We start from the raw sequence: 16,132 nt of genomic DNA, 5'->3' as shown, positions 1-16,132 counted from the left end.
CTATACATTTATTTGAGTTATTTTAAAGATATGTTTACATAGCTACAGATATTACTCATGCATTTTTATAAATCTTAAAATCTAATTATGTAGAAAAATAATGTTGTCTCGAGATGTTTCCCCAAGTTACTCTTTTACTCTTTTCAGATTAACTAATTGTAGAAAGTGAAATGTTTCTTTTTTCACATGTTTGTGAGGCTTCCAGATTTCTCACTATTATGTACCTTTATATTTTCATGTAGTCAGAAAGAATACTCTGCATGATTGAAACACATGAAATTTGTGCAGGTATCATCATACAGTATGCTCAATGGTTGTTTATGTATGTGATAATAATTATGATTGTGTTTCCTAACCAAATTGTTATCATTCTGTGACCAATTTCAAATAGTTTGTATTCTGTATATCTTAAATTCAACAATTCAATAGTTTTGTTCAAATTCACGATTTCCTTACTCATTTCCTTGTAAATATATTCTCTTGAAAATATTTCTATTGAAATCAGGGTCACAAGATTCCTACTGTAAATATACTGCTTTCAATTTCTCTATTCTTTTTTCATTTTCCTCTCTATATTAAGAACCTCCAGTGCATAGGCACAGCCCCTGGTCGAGTGACAGGGCCACCCACCCATCTCAAAGTTTTAACCCAGAAATTTTCCTGTCCAAAGAAAGAACAGGGGCAAAAAGGAAAATTGAGCAGAAACTGAAGGAAGGGGCATCTGGGGACTGCCCTACCTGGGGATCCAAGCTGTCTGTAGACACCAAACTCTGACACTGTTGCTGTTGCTAAGAGGAGCTTGCTGACAGGAACATGGTGTGGCTGTTCCTTGGGAGGTCTTGTCAGTGACTGACCAATGCAGATGTGAATGCTTGGAACCAACCGTCAGGCTGACCTCGAGGACCCTGGTGGGAGAGCTAGTGGAAGGAATGTAGGAGCAGAGGGGGATTGCAACCTCATAGAAAGAACAATGTCCACTGACCAGACAACCTAGTGCACCTAAGGATTAGACCACCAGCCAAGGAGTGTACAGGGAGGGACCTATGTCTTCAGCTGCATATGTAGTGAGAAGTTGGCCTTGCCTGACATCAATGGGAGGAAAGGTCGTTGGTCCTGTGGTGATTTGATGCCACAGGATAGAGGGATGCTGGAGCAGTGGATCTGGAGAGAGTGGGTGGGTGGAGGAACACCCTCATAGAAGCAAAGGGAAGGGAGAAGAGTGCGGAAGTGGCATGGGGGATTTGTGAGGGGTAACCAAAAAGTAGGATATCATTTGAGATGTAAACGAATGGAATGATTAGTGAAATGATTAGTGAAAAAAATAAAGCAAAATAAAATATATTCTAATATTTACAACATTTATGTGATAACTGTTCTGACTTTACCTTTATAACATACACTTAATTTTCTTTCATAATAATCTACTGATAAACTATATAATTGAGTTTAACCCATTTTCATTGAAAAAATGTTGTAAAATGGTATATCATTGTTTTTTAAGGTAATCTTCCATTTGAATTATTTAACTCAAGACAGATTCCAAAACTCATTAATCGTTAATATTTATGCATACTCACAACTACAAAGTTAAAGTCCTGAATATTACAATGTATATAATTTATGTCATGTATGAACTTTCTAGAATAATAATATTTGTAAAATTTTAATTTTTGAATAGTCTCCTGAGTTATAGAAAAGATGGAGATAGAAAACAAATTATCTATTGTTAGTTCATCAAAGGAAAAACTATAGTTTAAAATCATATTTGCATCTATGAATATGTAAATGTGTAACTCTTGAATTCAAATAAAACTCCAAAGTACAAAGAGTAAGACATAAGTTTATAATTGGTCACTAAATAATTTATAGGAAAATAATCAATACATTTTTAAAACTATGAACTTAATTAGGGTATTGTAGCATATTATATTTCCAATTCAGAGAATTAAAATGAATACAATATATATTATGTCATCAAAAGAATCTAAAGTAACCTTGAGCTATACATTAAATGAAGTGCCATTTTTAATGCAGAACCAAAACACAAGGTCATACATTAAGTAAAATGATCATGTAGATTAAATCTTTGACACTGATTTTGCGTTTAAAGTCTTTGCTGCACAAATCATGAGAATCTGAGTTGAAATCCAAAGTTGATGGTGTTGACACCCGTTTCATAACTGGGATAGTAGAGATAGGTTGGTCTCTGGAGCTAAATGGGTAGCAAAATGATCAAATGAAAAATATCTAGATTTGGTAAACTATATCTGAAGAAAGACACACACACACACACACACACACACAGGGAGAGAGAGAGAGAGAGAGAGAGAGAGAGAGAGAGAGAGAGAGAGAGATATCTGAATTTAGCCTCTGACTAAGTGCATAGGTGAACAACACCCCCCATTAAAACACACACAATAACAGAACACACTCACGTGTTGGTAAACTTTTAAAAATAGCTAGTATTAAATTTATTCTTTGACATTTTATGTATAGAAATTTTAATTACTGAAACCTCAACAGTCACATTTGAGTCACTGTAAAACCTTTAATTACCATCTTCTCCCTAAAATTATTCTCCCCATTTATATCCATGAAGGCTTTCTTGGTTGTCACCTTGACTGCATTTGAAATTAACTAAACTCCAAATCCAAAATGAGGTTCATTTTTTGTTTGTTTGTTTGTTTATTTTTTCTTTATTAAACCTTTAATCCAAAATTTTTGAGGTGGGAAGAAACACCTTTACTACATCTTCTTCTGGCACCCAATGTAAAGGACAGGGAAGAAGGAAACACTCTGTATTTGCCTGCTTGTTCTTTTTGTCACCAGGACGTCCCTTCCTGCACTGGCATTAGAATTCTGGTGTATACTGAAGACTAGCTGAGACAGCTAGCTTTATGGACTGAACAACCACTGGATTGTAGGACCTTCTTATGGTAGACAGTCATTTTTGAACTAATTAGACCACAGCCTGTAAGACATTTTAGAAAATATAATAAGTAAATTTAATAATCCCCTCTACATATACTATTCTCTCAGTTCTGTCCCTTTAGAGGACCCTTATGAACACACTGTGTCTTTCTGTATTGTTTTCTGACTCATTGCATAATCAGTGTGGCCATGGAGTTAGTGCAATTCAACGGAGCATGAAGACATCATCAGTGCACACTAACTGCAGACAATGTCTGACACTATCCTGGCATTCATCAATCAATAGTGAGTAGTGCAGCAAGGTAAAGAGTAGCTCTCAAACATCTTTGACTGTTGACCCATACAATATTGCAGAGGCCCATTACAGTCAGTTTTACCTGTTATGAATTTGTGATTGCATTTGCTGTGTCATGCCCAGAAGATAACATTTTGTACCCCTTCCCACTCTATGATTTTTATCCCATGAGTCTTAGAGAGGGTGCTAGAAGTGTTCTAGTTAGTGCAGAATACACTACAGGCAGATATCCTCAATACTTTGAGCAGCCATGCCTCTCAATGCTTACTATTGGTCATTGGGAAGAGAAGCTTGTCTAACTAAGGTTAATATCATTATTTGTTTATAGATATAAACATACATCCATAAAAGGAAGGTTGGTGCCATCTCAGTTTACCTCAGCAGTCAAAGTTAGTTATTTCCTACCTCCTAGACATCCTCAGCAATTGCTTTCTGACCAGGGATGGATTAAGGATGAAATATTAATTGCAACATTGTATTTATATCTTACTGAAATGTCGTCTGTTTTCATTTATTTTCTACCATTGATAGCCCATACCCTCTCCCAAATTCTTGGATAGCCAGTGTGGCATCTTAAGAGTTGGGATATTAAAAAGCTCATTGGAGCCTCTCTCCTGAGAGTAGAAGGAACACTTTCATAGAATAGGTTTCAGTTAGACTTTAGTTTGTCTTATTTGTTATCCTCTGACATCTGAGGACACATATGAGAAAAAAATATTTACTTGGATTTGAATATAATACCATTATATAAAGCAAAGCTAAAACATTTAAAAATTAGCATACTAGCACATAGTAAAAGGCAATGAAGAGGGAAATTAAAGAGTAGATATCAGTCACAGATGTACCCTAAAGTGACCATCTGCAAATGCTACTAATTAGACTCAATAGGATTTTGAAAACCTTCAACTGCACGCACTAGTAGCTATAGCTCAGAGGATGCTTTCTGAAAGCCAAGTGTACCTAAACCCACCTTAATCTTGAAATTCCCAGCTTCTAGAGTTTTGAGAAAAGAAACTTTTGCTTTTTACAATTTATGAAGCCTAATATATTTGGCTTGTTTAAGAACAAAACAAATACAAGCATGGCCTGTTATTGTACAAATTCCACTCTTTCTTCAAAACTAATTTCACTCAGTGCAATTGAAAAAAAAAACTAACATGTTTATGAATGCCTATATGAGAACAAATATTTGTTGTTTGTTTGATTCTATCGGTTTAACACCTAGAACATAGCCAGTTACATTTGTTCAAAATATCGTTGAAATCCAATTAGAACCATTTGGGATTATTTCCTTCAGGCCATCTGTGGTTGATATCTACTCTTTAATTTCTCTTTTGTTGTCTTTTATTCTAAACTAGTTTATAATTACTGGAAAATATTATAGCTTCATTTTCTTCTATCTTGCAAAATTCATACTTTGGTAATTATTTTTATTCTCACCACACACCACTATATCTTATAAGTTTCTGTTTATCATAGAAGCAACTTCAGAAATTATTCAATTTCACCTCACAGTCTTCAAGTCTGAGATCTAAGCAGATGTTATAACTTTTAAAGGCCATCCAATTTACTAGCAAAGAAAGTAAATAGTATTTCATTTCTTTTCTTACTTTGCACACTAATTAATGTCATGTTTTAATTATAAGTCTGGCTTTACAAGTATAACAAATGTTTACTACATTCATTTTTTAATTATTAAGATTATTTAGAGAATTTGTTATATTGTCCCCGTTATTTGTGTTGTAGTATAAAAAGGTTAATTAATGTTGTGTATTTAGGAGAAAAGACACATTTTTCTCCACAGATAAATCTAGTTAGAAAGAGTACCACATTTACACTTAAATCCCAGATAGTCACTGAAGCTGATCTTCACTTGTAAACATTATTTTATTCTCTCCACATAAAGTCTTAGATTTAATGCCAACGAATGACATAACAATAGCTCAGCATGCTTTCTACTTTTCCCATAAGTATTCATTGATACAATCTGACAGTTTGAAATATCTATATCCCATTTATTTGTCTACTTACAAGAATGTCAGACTACTAAAATCACCCTAGCAGAAAAGACACATTGTGCTGCCTGGACCACCTGCCATTCCTTATGGAAAACCTAAAAGTATCTCTTTAAAAATTACTCTTCACAGCAGGTCAGACTAAAAATTTATTAGTTTGGATGGAGGTTTGAATGCTTAAGTCAAGTGAAAAAAGGGGACCAAGGAAAACTTTAGTGTGGCATGCATTTCATTGATTGCTACATGTGCTGTTTGAGCTCCCCAAGAGTGGGCTCTTGAAGTAGGTTTGGAGCACCCATCCAGTCAGACCAAAGCATGGCTATGTGGAGCCTATGGAAGAGCATGTAGATATTGGACTGCATATCCTTACTCTGTGACTTGAAGGGGAGGAAAGAGGAAACAGGCAATTGTAAAAATACTGTAACCTTGGAAACAATTAGATGGGGAAACATTTACAACAGCTATTACTGTTATCCTGTGATGTACAGATGCCTTCATCGAAAAGTGAAGCCTGGAGTTTAGCCATGGGAAGATTATCCATGGAGAAAATTTCAATAAACTTGAGCTGACTTCCTCACACTCCTCCCTAAGGTTTAGGTAGATGTTGTTGTCACCCAATTTGATGAACCCACCTGTGGATGTTGTTGCTGTTCTCTTACAATATTTTATCATAGAATTGTAAAATAATACAGCCAAAGACATGCAAGCAATCAAAGAAGTGCAGGTATTGGTTCAGGATTCTTACAAGTCTTTATATAATCAGTACATCTGCAACCTCTATTTACCCTTGTGTTTAAGTTATCTTCTTTCTGGAATAAAGTTTCAAATAATAGTTTTCAAGCAAAACAGATGATGCTAAAAGGCCTAAATAGACAGCTGACTTGTATGATAGTGACAGTCAGTGATTTCAAAACTCTTTCTTTAAACTCAATTCCAGTGAATTATTTAGAACACCATGAGCTTTGTAAAATAAAATATAAGACAAAGAACATTTATATAGACAAAAGAGAAATAAAAATGAATGCCCATACATGGGGAGGTTTTTCATCTTGAATTGCCAGAAGTAATCAAGGAGCAAAGCTTGAAGGCATCAATTATGTTTACCAAGAACAGGTACTTTTCTAAAAATAACTAATAAAATAATGTCTGTGGTCATTAGCATGTAGTCATTAGCTCTTGATTTTTTATTTTTGATAAGAAAACCTTTGGAAATTTGTAACCAACTGAACTAAAATTATAATGAATTCTACATTCAAAATATTTTAGTCAAAATAACCACAGAGAAGCACTTATAAATGAAAAAGGATGTTTTTATGAAGTATTGGAAATAGATTTTCTCTCCCTCCCCTCTCTCTCTCTCTCTCTCTCTCTCTCTCTCTCTCTCTCTCTCTCTCTTTCTGTGTGTGTGTGTGTGTGTGTGTACCTTGCTCATGGCAGCCGAAGTACTAAGGATGCTTTATTCAAATGAATAGAATATTGCCATCCATTTGATAATAAATTAAAGCCAGGCGGTGGTGGCGCATGCCTGTAATCCCAGCACTTGGGAGGCAGAGGCAGGCGGATTTCTGAGTTCGAGGCCAGCCTGGTCTACAAAGTGAGTTCCAGGACAGCCAGGGCTACACAGAGAAACCTTGTCTTGAAAAACCAAAAAAAAAAAAAAAAGATAATAAATTAAGGTGACTTTGCATATGCATAATCTGGGCATATCAGAAAATAATTATAAATGCATAAATTTGGTTACAGAGCCACAAACTTGCCAATGTTATCAATGAACAAAACAGAACACAGTCTAGCATTATTTTCTCAAGCAGGGGACAAATAAATATGAATAATGATTTATTTTTCATAGTGTACTAATGAAAGTTTATTAAAGTATCATATTTTTCTCTTAGAACTGTAATTCTCATTTCTATGATTTTTAAAAGATATAAGCTTCACTTTTTCTGTCTTGGAAATTGTCATCACTCATTTCATGATCATTAATACAAATAATTTTGCTTTATGAAAGAAGGAATGTGATAAAATGTGATTTACCAGCAGTTGTCATATTCCTCATGTTCCTCTGACACACACACACACACACACACACGTACATGCATGTGTGCACACACTCCCACACACATAACCCACACACACAAGATCTAGATACCATTAGTTGTTGTCATTCTTCTTGTTTGCCTCTGGACTCCAAGGTTTTATTCCACAGCCTAAACCCTTATTTCCAAATTGGTGCAGGCTTATACATTGCTGTTTTGCACAGTGATGATTTGTCTCATTGGAGCAATACTATAGTCTTTTCAAATATTTTGTATTTGCATGCATCACAAGAATTCTATGAAATCTCCTTCCGTAGTAATCTCTTCTTTACTTTCTTTTAAACAAAGTGTGGCCAGCTGTTTTGTCAACAGTACCCCGCTCCCCCGTAGCAGTACCATAAGGGTAGACGCTGACTTGAAATATGTTGGTTGGGATTTCCTCACAGGAATAATAAGGAGTATAGTGAAACTGACTTTGATGTCCAGTATGGTTGTTCCTTAAGGAAACATCTAATGATATCTAATTGCCTAATTCCTATCTTTTCTTTCTTTTTGTCTTTGAAATGCTCACAATTCTCAGGTCACCTTTTGGTATATTACTTCTTCAGAACTGGTTCCTACTGTTCAAAGTTCAAACATGAGTGGTAGAAGCATCAATTTTCACAGTGATTTAACTTTGGATACATACACAAATTAACTTCTGGAAGGGTGAATGGAAAAATGAATTCTTAATTTGGGTTTAATAACACAAGACACTTAGGGTATATAACTTATAAATGACTTCAGAGTTCTAGATGCTAAAGTTACAGTCATGGTTTCACAATTTGAGGAAGAGCTTTATCCCAGGTATTCAGCGGGAAAGAGGAAAAACATAGTTATGGTTTCCAATGGCAGTGGTCTCATAGTGATTACTCCATCCTCGTGAATACAACTAAATCCAATGTTCAAAGTTTGCATCTCTTAGTACTTCCTAAAGCCATCTCTGTAAGAGAAGTTTCAGCACATGAACTTTGAGGGGATAGAAACAGAGCCCATCCTAATGAACGAGCAGCCAGCATGCTGTGCTGAGAGACTGATTGCTAAACAACGTTACTGTGACTATTCAAGGTCCCTAACATGACCAAGGAAACAGAAAACATGGTGAAGCAGTAAGTATCTGTATGCACATGACATTGATAATATGACATAAAATAATCATCAGGTTCTAATTAGGTGTAAAGAGTTCTTTTGCGTAAACACATTTACCTTATAAACACTTTGTGCAATGCTGTCATTTCCACAGAAAGCCCTCTAAGAAGAGCTGTAAATGTAAGGCCGTTTACAGCTATTACATTGACCTGATTTAGAAAGCCAAACCATGAAAATATATGAGGCTTACTATCACTTATTTTATTCAACATATTATTTTGTAATTTTTAGAGATTTGACAGTGTTTCCTACCTGGGAATATGAGAACAGCTTAAGAGTGCAAATCATATACTTCTTATGTTCTTTAAGGGGCTTGTTTTTACCCAAATTACTCTCTACTTGGTTATTAGCAATATTGCCTAGGTGAAATGAATACTACTTTGCTTTTAAATTACTTTTGTTGCAATAAAAGTAGGTTTTAGCATGCTTAATAGTCAATGAATACATCGGAGGAGGGTTTATGCCATGGGCCTCAAGAGAAAATCTATTTGAAGTTTTCATTACATTCTGTTTCCTCAAGGAATGACCCTGTTTTGACACTGCAACTGTATATTGGAAAAATATAAGTATTCACAGTTTAGTGACTAGTGTTACATAAAATGTAAATACAAGCTTATCTAAATGTAGTGATTAGCATAAGTATGATTCACTGTAGTATGCATTGGGGAAAAAAATAAACATATAAAAAAGTAAATTTACATTTGATTGACTCAGAGGTACCTCTTGTAATGTGATAACGATTTAAAAGCATTACCCCTATAATTCAAGCACTCCGAATGTAGTTAGGTGCCATCCAATTAATGTAATGTACCAAGCATTTTGCTTTCATTTCAAGGTGGTAGTAAATAATATCAAACTCTCAGCAAAACAATCAGCCTCAGATTTCTGCAACGTACGTTTTTATAGATTCTGAAAATTTTTGATATAATGGAATCTTCAGCCATTGATTTTTTTCTCAAACTATAGAATAAAAGAGAAAAAGAAAATGTTAAAAGATTAAAAGCTAGTAAAAATTTATGCCAGTTAGTGAAATGTGCTGTAACAAAAGTAAAAACATCTCAGGTGATTAAAGTATATGTGTGTATCTGCTGATATAACTATGGGTCAAGGAATGGTATCAGTCACAGATTACAGCCAAGGATTCCTGCAACATAATCTCTGCATATTTAGAGGCCAGAAAATAGGACACAGAGACAAGGTGGGATGATGTTTCGTCTGCCATAGGCTATCCTTGGCAATGTAACACAGTTCTTATTAGACAGTGCTTTCCACAAAACAAATTGTTCCACAGAACAATTCTCCTCTTCCCCTTCTGTTCTTTCCTGCTTTCTTTCACTCTTGTCTTCTTTCCGTTTTTCAGATTCTTCCTTGTTCCCTTGATGTTATCTATACTTAATCTATACTGTGATATAATTCTCTCTCTCTCTCTCTGTCTCTCTCTGTCTCTCTCTTCTCTCTCTCCCAGTGTGTGTGTGTGTGTGTGTGTGTATGTGTGTATGTGTGTGTGTGTGTGTGCATGTGGTGTGTGCATGTGATGTGTGTGCATGTGGTATGTGTGTGTGTGTGTGCATGTGGTGTGTGTGCATGTGGTGTGTGCATGTGGTGTGTGTGTGTGTATTGGTGTGTTGGTGTATTGGTTATAGGGTCAGGTTAATGTTTGTCTAACAGTGTAAGTTTCCATCACTTCGACTTCTTAGATGGTTTGGTTTGGGGAAAAGTTACCAGTAGTTATTCTTTAACATGTTGGTAGAATTCTGTATTGTGATGCTGAGCTTTTTCCACACAGAGACTTTTTATTTTCAGTCTTTTTCATTACCCACTCTTGGCCAGTGCATAATTTTAATATCGTAATGGTTCAAACCTTGTTAGGTTGAATTTATCATCTTCACAATTTTCTAATTGATATTCTATAGCTGTTTATGAGGTTTCTGATGACTTCTTGAATGGTTGCATGATTTTGGCTACAGTTTCCCTTCTTGTATTCATTTGAGTCTTCTCTTTCATTTCCTGAGTTACGTAAAGTTTTATCAATTCTGTTCATTTTTTCAAAGGGCCTGTTTTGTCTGTCTAATCGTGCGTATATTTTCATCACAGTCTCAGTTTCATTTGCTTTTTTCTCATCTTTGTTGCTCTTTTCCAATGCTTGGTTCATCCTTGCTTTCATAGTTCCTTCAGGTGTGTGTTTAGGTTTTATGAAGTTGTATGACTTATGTATTATATTTATTGTTCTGACATTATGAAAGTGTAATTACAGAAAACTTCTTTTTCACAATAACTTTTCTCTCCCGCTGAAGTCCAACCAGGCAGTTCAGCTAGGAGAAGGGGATTCAATGGCAGGCAACAGAGTCAGAGACAGTCCTAACTCCAGTAGTTAATGGCCGCGCATGTGAAAACGAAGCTGCACGTGTGTTACAAAGGTTTATGAGGGGGTGCTATGTCCAGCCCTTGCACACACTTAAGTTGTTGGTTCAGTGTTTGCAAGCCCCCATGGGCACAGATTATTGGACTTTAAGTCTTCTTGCAGTGTCCTTGCCTCCCACACTGCCAATCATTCACTCCCATCCCTCTATTCTTCCATACTTCTTTCAGAACTCTGTCTGATGTTTGGTTGTGGGTCTCTGTCTGTTTTCAGCTACTACTTGATAAAGTCTTTCAGGAATCATTTATGCTTGATTTCTGTCTGCAGGGATAGCAAGAGTATCATTGATAGTGTCAGGGGTTGGCCTTTTCACACGGGATGGGTCTCAATTTGGGCCAGTCATAGGTTCCCTTAATCTCTACTCCATCCTTATCTCTGTCCATCTTGGAGGCAGGATAAATGTTGACTCGAATCTGCTGTGGGTGAGTTGATGCTCATTCCCTCCATTGGAAGCCCTGCCTGCCTTATGGAGGTGGCCACTTAATCTGTTTCCTATTGATTCGATTGTGGCTAGAAAGACTACATCCAATCAGATTTCATATCTTAAACTGCTATGAAACTTGTTTTAAAGTTTAAAAGACAGTCCTTTTATAAATAGTTCCAAGTCTCAGTATGATTAATGTGCATTTCACCTATTTTATAACATGTTCTATACATGTCTGACACCTCCATTTGTTCTAGAATTTCTTAAACTGTGTTCACTTAGGGCTTCTTCGTGCCTGAGAACCCAAATACAAAAGGTATATTACATAGGTATTCACATCAAACATGTGATGATAATAAATTATAAAGAAAGGATTTTAATATAATTCTTTGACACATATACAAGTTGCCATTTATTTAAAAAGAGCATATTCACATAAGTAATGTTAAATACATCCTGTCTATCTTTATATAAAGCTTTAAACTTGAATAAATATTTAATATTTCAGGGCACAGATCATATTCAATGTTTTCAGAGTTGATTAATATTTTGAATTTATTTCTTATTGCTATATCAAGAATGCCACATTACATAAATACATATTAGGGCCTATTTAGAAATGGTTAGAAATTCCATCGTTATAACGTGCCATTATTTATATTGTGTCTTTCTGAAAACTAAGACAAAAACTCATCCAGGTATCTTCAAATAAAAATATTTTATCACTGAATAATTATAAGCTTTGCTAACTTAGTCTTGATATTTTAAGAAATAATTGTAGGACTCTATTAAAATATTTGGGTTACATAATGAAAAATTTTGCTGTAAAAGGAGAAAAATGTGTATTTGCAATACAAATACTGTAATCTGAAAAATATCCAATAGTCTGTAATATATTCTGAGGTATTTCATGAAGTATCAATAGGCCCTATATGGGGTAAGTACATTCATAAAACAAAGTGCACATTGGGTACATAGAACCTTGGCTCTGGTGAAGCTCAGGTGTGCAACATGGATTAACACTGCTAGAAACACCACAGATCTTTATATGTTGTAAATCCCCTTTTGGACATTGTGCTTTAAAAACCCCTTTATGGTTGTCAAGATTATTTGTAATCTGAACACTCCAGTGGGGTTATAACCCAGAGCATAAGAAGCTCTGGTTTAGAACCTTGCTGAATATTTGTATGTTAAATTTTAGTAGAGGTTATCTGAGAATGATAATGTAAAAATTCTATCCTTCTCATATCATAGTCTGAATGCTTTCATACCTACTAATACTAATAACGAGGTAGATGTTTTTGTTTTGGGTCAACACTTATTTACAGTCATTTGATCCGTTTAAAATACAGCACCTGTCTTAATCTTTGTTAATGATGCTGGATGCAAACTCTATTTTATGTAAGTATAGTCACACCCGGTGTCTTCAGTTTTCAAACACAGAAAAGACCATTATTCTTGTCTTTATTTATAGCAAGTTTCTTCTATACAGAATGAAGGATCATGTAGGAAGAGTCTCATTCAGCTTCACTGTGGGATATACTAACTGACAAGGACTCCTTGTATTCAGGGATTTGTCTTTGAGTTGTTTTGTAGATCCTTTGTACCTTTTTGCATCTCTTTCTTCTAGTGTGTGGTACTGACTTTCTGCAGTGGCAAGCTTTTGTTATTCTCCTGTACTTAATTATGTGTCCCTTAAAGCTTTTTGATCTGAGATTATGCCAAAGTTTATATAAAACATACATTTAGTAGATAACCTAAGCTAATAATTTACTATTGATCACATGAAAAAATTCTCCCCTCTTATACTCACACATTTAATTGTTTCACATATTCTAATATATACATATATAGATATATGTTAATAGTAAAACATATTTCTAAAACTATATGTCAGAAAGATATCTGTCTATATTTATTTTAGATATAATTTTACTACCATATACTACTAGAGCTTCATATTTGATAGAATTACTACATTTATCAGAGATAAGTATACTTTCTTATATTACTAATCAGGGTTTACTTGCTTAAAGTTACTAAATGTATTTTTATACCCATTTTAAAATGATTTTGTTCTGATTGTAAACTTATCCTTTATTTGTGTGACAAACTACTTTTTTGCAACTTTATTTATGAAACTCAATAATAGCTTGGAGAATATTTCTCATAATTAATAGTTTCATTCAGGGTTTTCAATAAACTACTCCTACTTCATTCTGGTCTTCAAGTTTTCTGTTGTGAAATCTGTTCAGTGGACTTCTCTTATCCTGCAGATTTTAACATTATCTTTAATTTTTGGCAATTTGGCTGTTAAATGCCATGTTATAGATCTCTTGTATATTCAGGTTATTGGTTGTTCTATGGACATATCAGATCTTGTATTTTGTTCTTCAGACTTCAAGTTTTCTGTCATTATTCTTTACAAATGCTTTAGGTCATCCTTCTCTCTGTCACCTCTTGCAACATACAAATCATATGAGTTTTCTTGTTTGATGCAGATCAGACTAAATGATTTCTCATGAGCTATTATCTAGTTCTTTAATCTAGGTCAACGCTCTCTATTGAGTTTTAAGTTCAGCAGAGATATTGTTCGTATCTGTAATTTCTGTTGGCATTATTATTTTTTTACTTTCATATCACTTGTTGAAGTTCTCGGCTCATTTGGGCTGTCTTTAGCTTTCTCCATAACTATCCTTGGTTCTATTCCCATCTGTAAATCCAATACCTCTTTATCCAGGTCATTTTCTTGGGATGGACATCTTCTTGTTTCAAATTTGTTTCCATGTTCATTTACTTTTCTTGATTCCCCTTGTGATTTTATATATTATGTTGTTAAATTTATCTACTTATTTAATGTTCTGTTGAGGATCAAACTCAAGATTTTAGGAATGATGCTCAGACACTCTTCCACTAACTATCTAATACATAACTGTCTCCATGTCTGAACTTTCTTCCATTGCTCTACTCAATAAACTGCTGCCAAGTAAACCCTTCCCTATGGCTTTAGGTCATAGTCTGTAACCCCACATATGCCTAATTCTCTCAACTTCCATAGTTGATTAATTAAGAACTAAACTACAGGGAATATTACTAGTTAAGTATCCATATCTTCCTTTCTCAAGGAGAAACTGAGTGTTGGGAATCTTGTCCCAGTTTTCTAGATCACTATCCAAGATGGTGTCCATATACAAGGAGGCCTTAGGTTTCTATGTATTTGTTTTCTTACAAAGTAGGTAGAGATTTCTTAACCATTTTTATACTTTCTTTATGAAGCAATTCATTCAGAAATGGATGTGGGTACATCTGTGAATAGAGTAGGAATTATGCACCCCCTATTTCACCATATTGATGATATTACTCCCTTGGAGAATTCTTCCCTGGGTGCTTGAAATTCTTTGCATATACTTAAGTTGTAGATAGAAACAACAACAAAATAATAACAACAACAAACACTGAAGTCTTGATAGTTGTTTCCTTTACTGAGAAAAGTGAGGTATCATTTTTTTTTCTTTTTTGATGAAATGCATTGTATAATGTATTTTGTTTGAGCATGTTTTTAATTGGAGAACAAGGACTTAATATTTTTAGCAAACTGCCCTATACTTATATGTAATTGCTCTGTACTGTTGAATTGATATATTGTGTTCAGGAAGCTGGGAAGAATTCAAAGTATGGAAAGTACTTGCCACACAAAGAAAAAGACCTGTGTTTTGATCCCAAGTATTTATGTCAAACTGGGTCCGGTGGTAAGCACTTCTGACTCAGACCTAAGGGGTAGAATAGGCAAATTCCAGGCAAAATGAACTGAAGCTGCAAACTTCATGTTCAATGAAAAGATTCAATCTCAAAACAGCACAGAAAGAGAGAAAACATGATAATATCAACCTCTGTCCTCCACATGTGCACATATAGACACGTGGACTCACACTACAAAACACACGCATTAAAAAGCATATACTACACACACACACACACACACACACACACAGAGCACTCCTTAAAATTAGTTTATGCTAGAAGTATTAATATTAGACAAGTGAAAACTGAGTCTTACAGAAGGTGAATTTTGCTTAGAAGTAAATTAAATGAACTTGAACTCAAACCAAAACACTAAGAGCAAATTTAAAAGATGCTATTTGTTGTAATTACATTAATTTTTAACATACATTGGAAATACTGCACATATTCTCAAAACCAGTTTTAGGTTGAGCATTCATTACTTTTTAATTTAGTAACAAATATGATTAAATTTACTTTACTAAATGAATAGTCATATAACAATATCTAGTCAAATTAGTGTGTCAAAGATGAAAAATGGCTGCCATATAAAAATAAAATACTCCGTAATATTTCATCTTCTAAATTTTACATGTTTTTTCTGGAATTCAATATTTTGACATTATTTTCTTATACTTTTTCAAAAAATAGGGCAGAGATTAAATTATATAATAAAAGCTAGTTGATTATTAAAATATAGAGTTTGCTAACACATTTAAATGAATTTTATTTTTAGGGTAAATTTAAAGCTTCTATGGGGGAAAAGCATTCCAGGAATTTTAATTACTTAATTTATAATTCAATATTATTTAGGGACTATATCTTTCTTCATCTTCACACACACCCACAGACACCAAATTCTTACTGTTTTTACTTGTGTCATGAAGTCAAAATTTTTTGCTTTAGAGGATTTAAATTTCTTTAAAAATTTAGATGTCGCCCTTCTGCCCCTGCCTGCTCCTCCCGGCTGGAGCAGACACAGAGTAGGTCTGCTCCCGTCCTGTGGAGAAACTGAATCCTGAGTCATCCAGGAGCCACTGCACT

This window comes from Grammomys surdaster, unplaced genomic scaffold (genome assembly GCF_004785775.1).
Source record: "Grammomys surdaster isolate TR1022 unplaced genomic scaffold, NIH_TR_1.0 201, whole genome shotgun sequence".
Lineage (NCBI taxonomy): Eukaryota > Metazoa > Chordata > Mammalia > Rodentia > Muridae > Grammomys > Grammomys surdaster.
The sequence above is the reverse complement of the archived record's forward strand: the minus strand, read 5'-3'. Positions refer to the sequence as shown.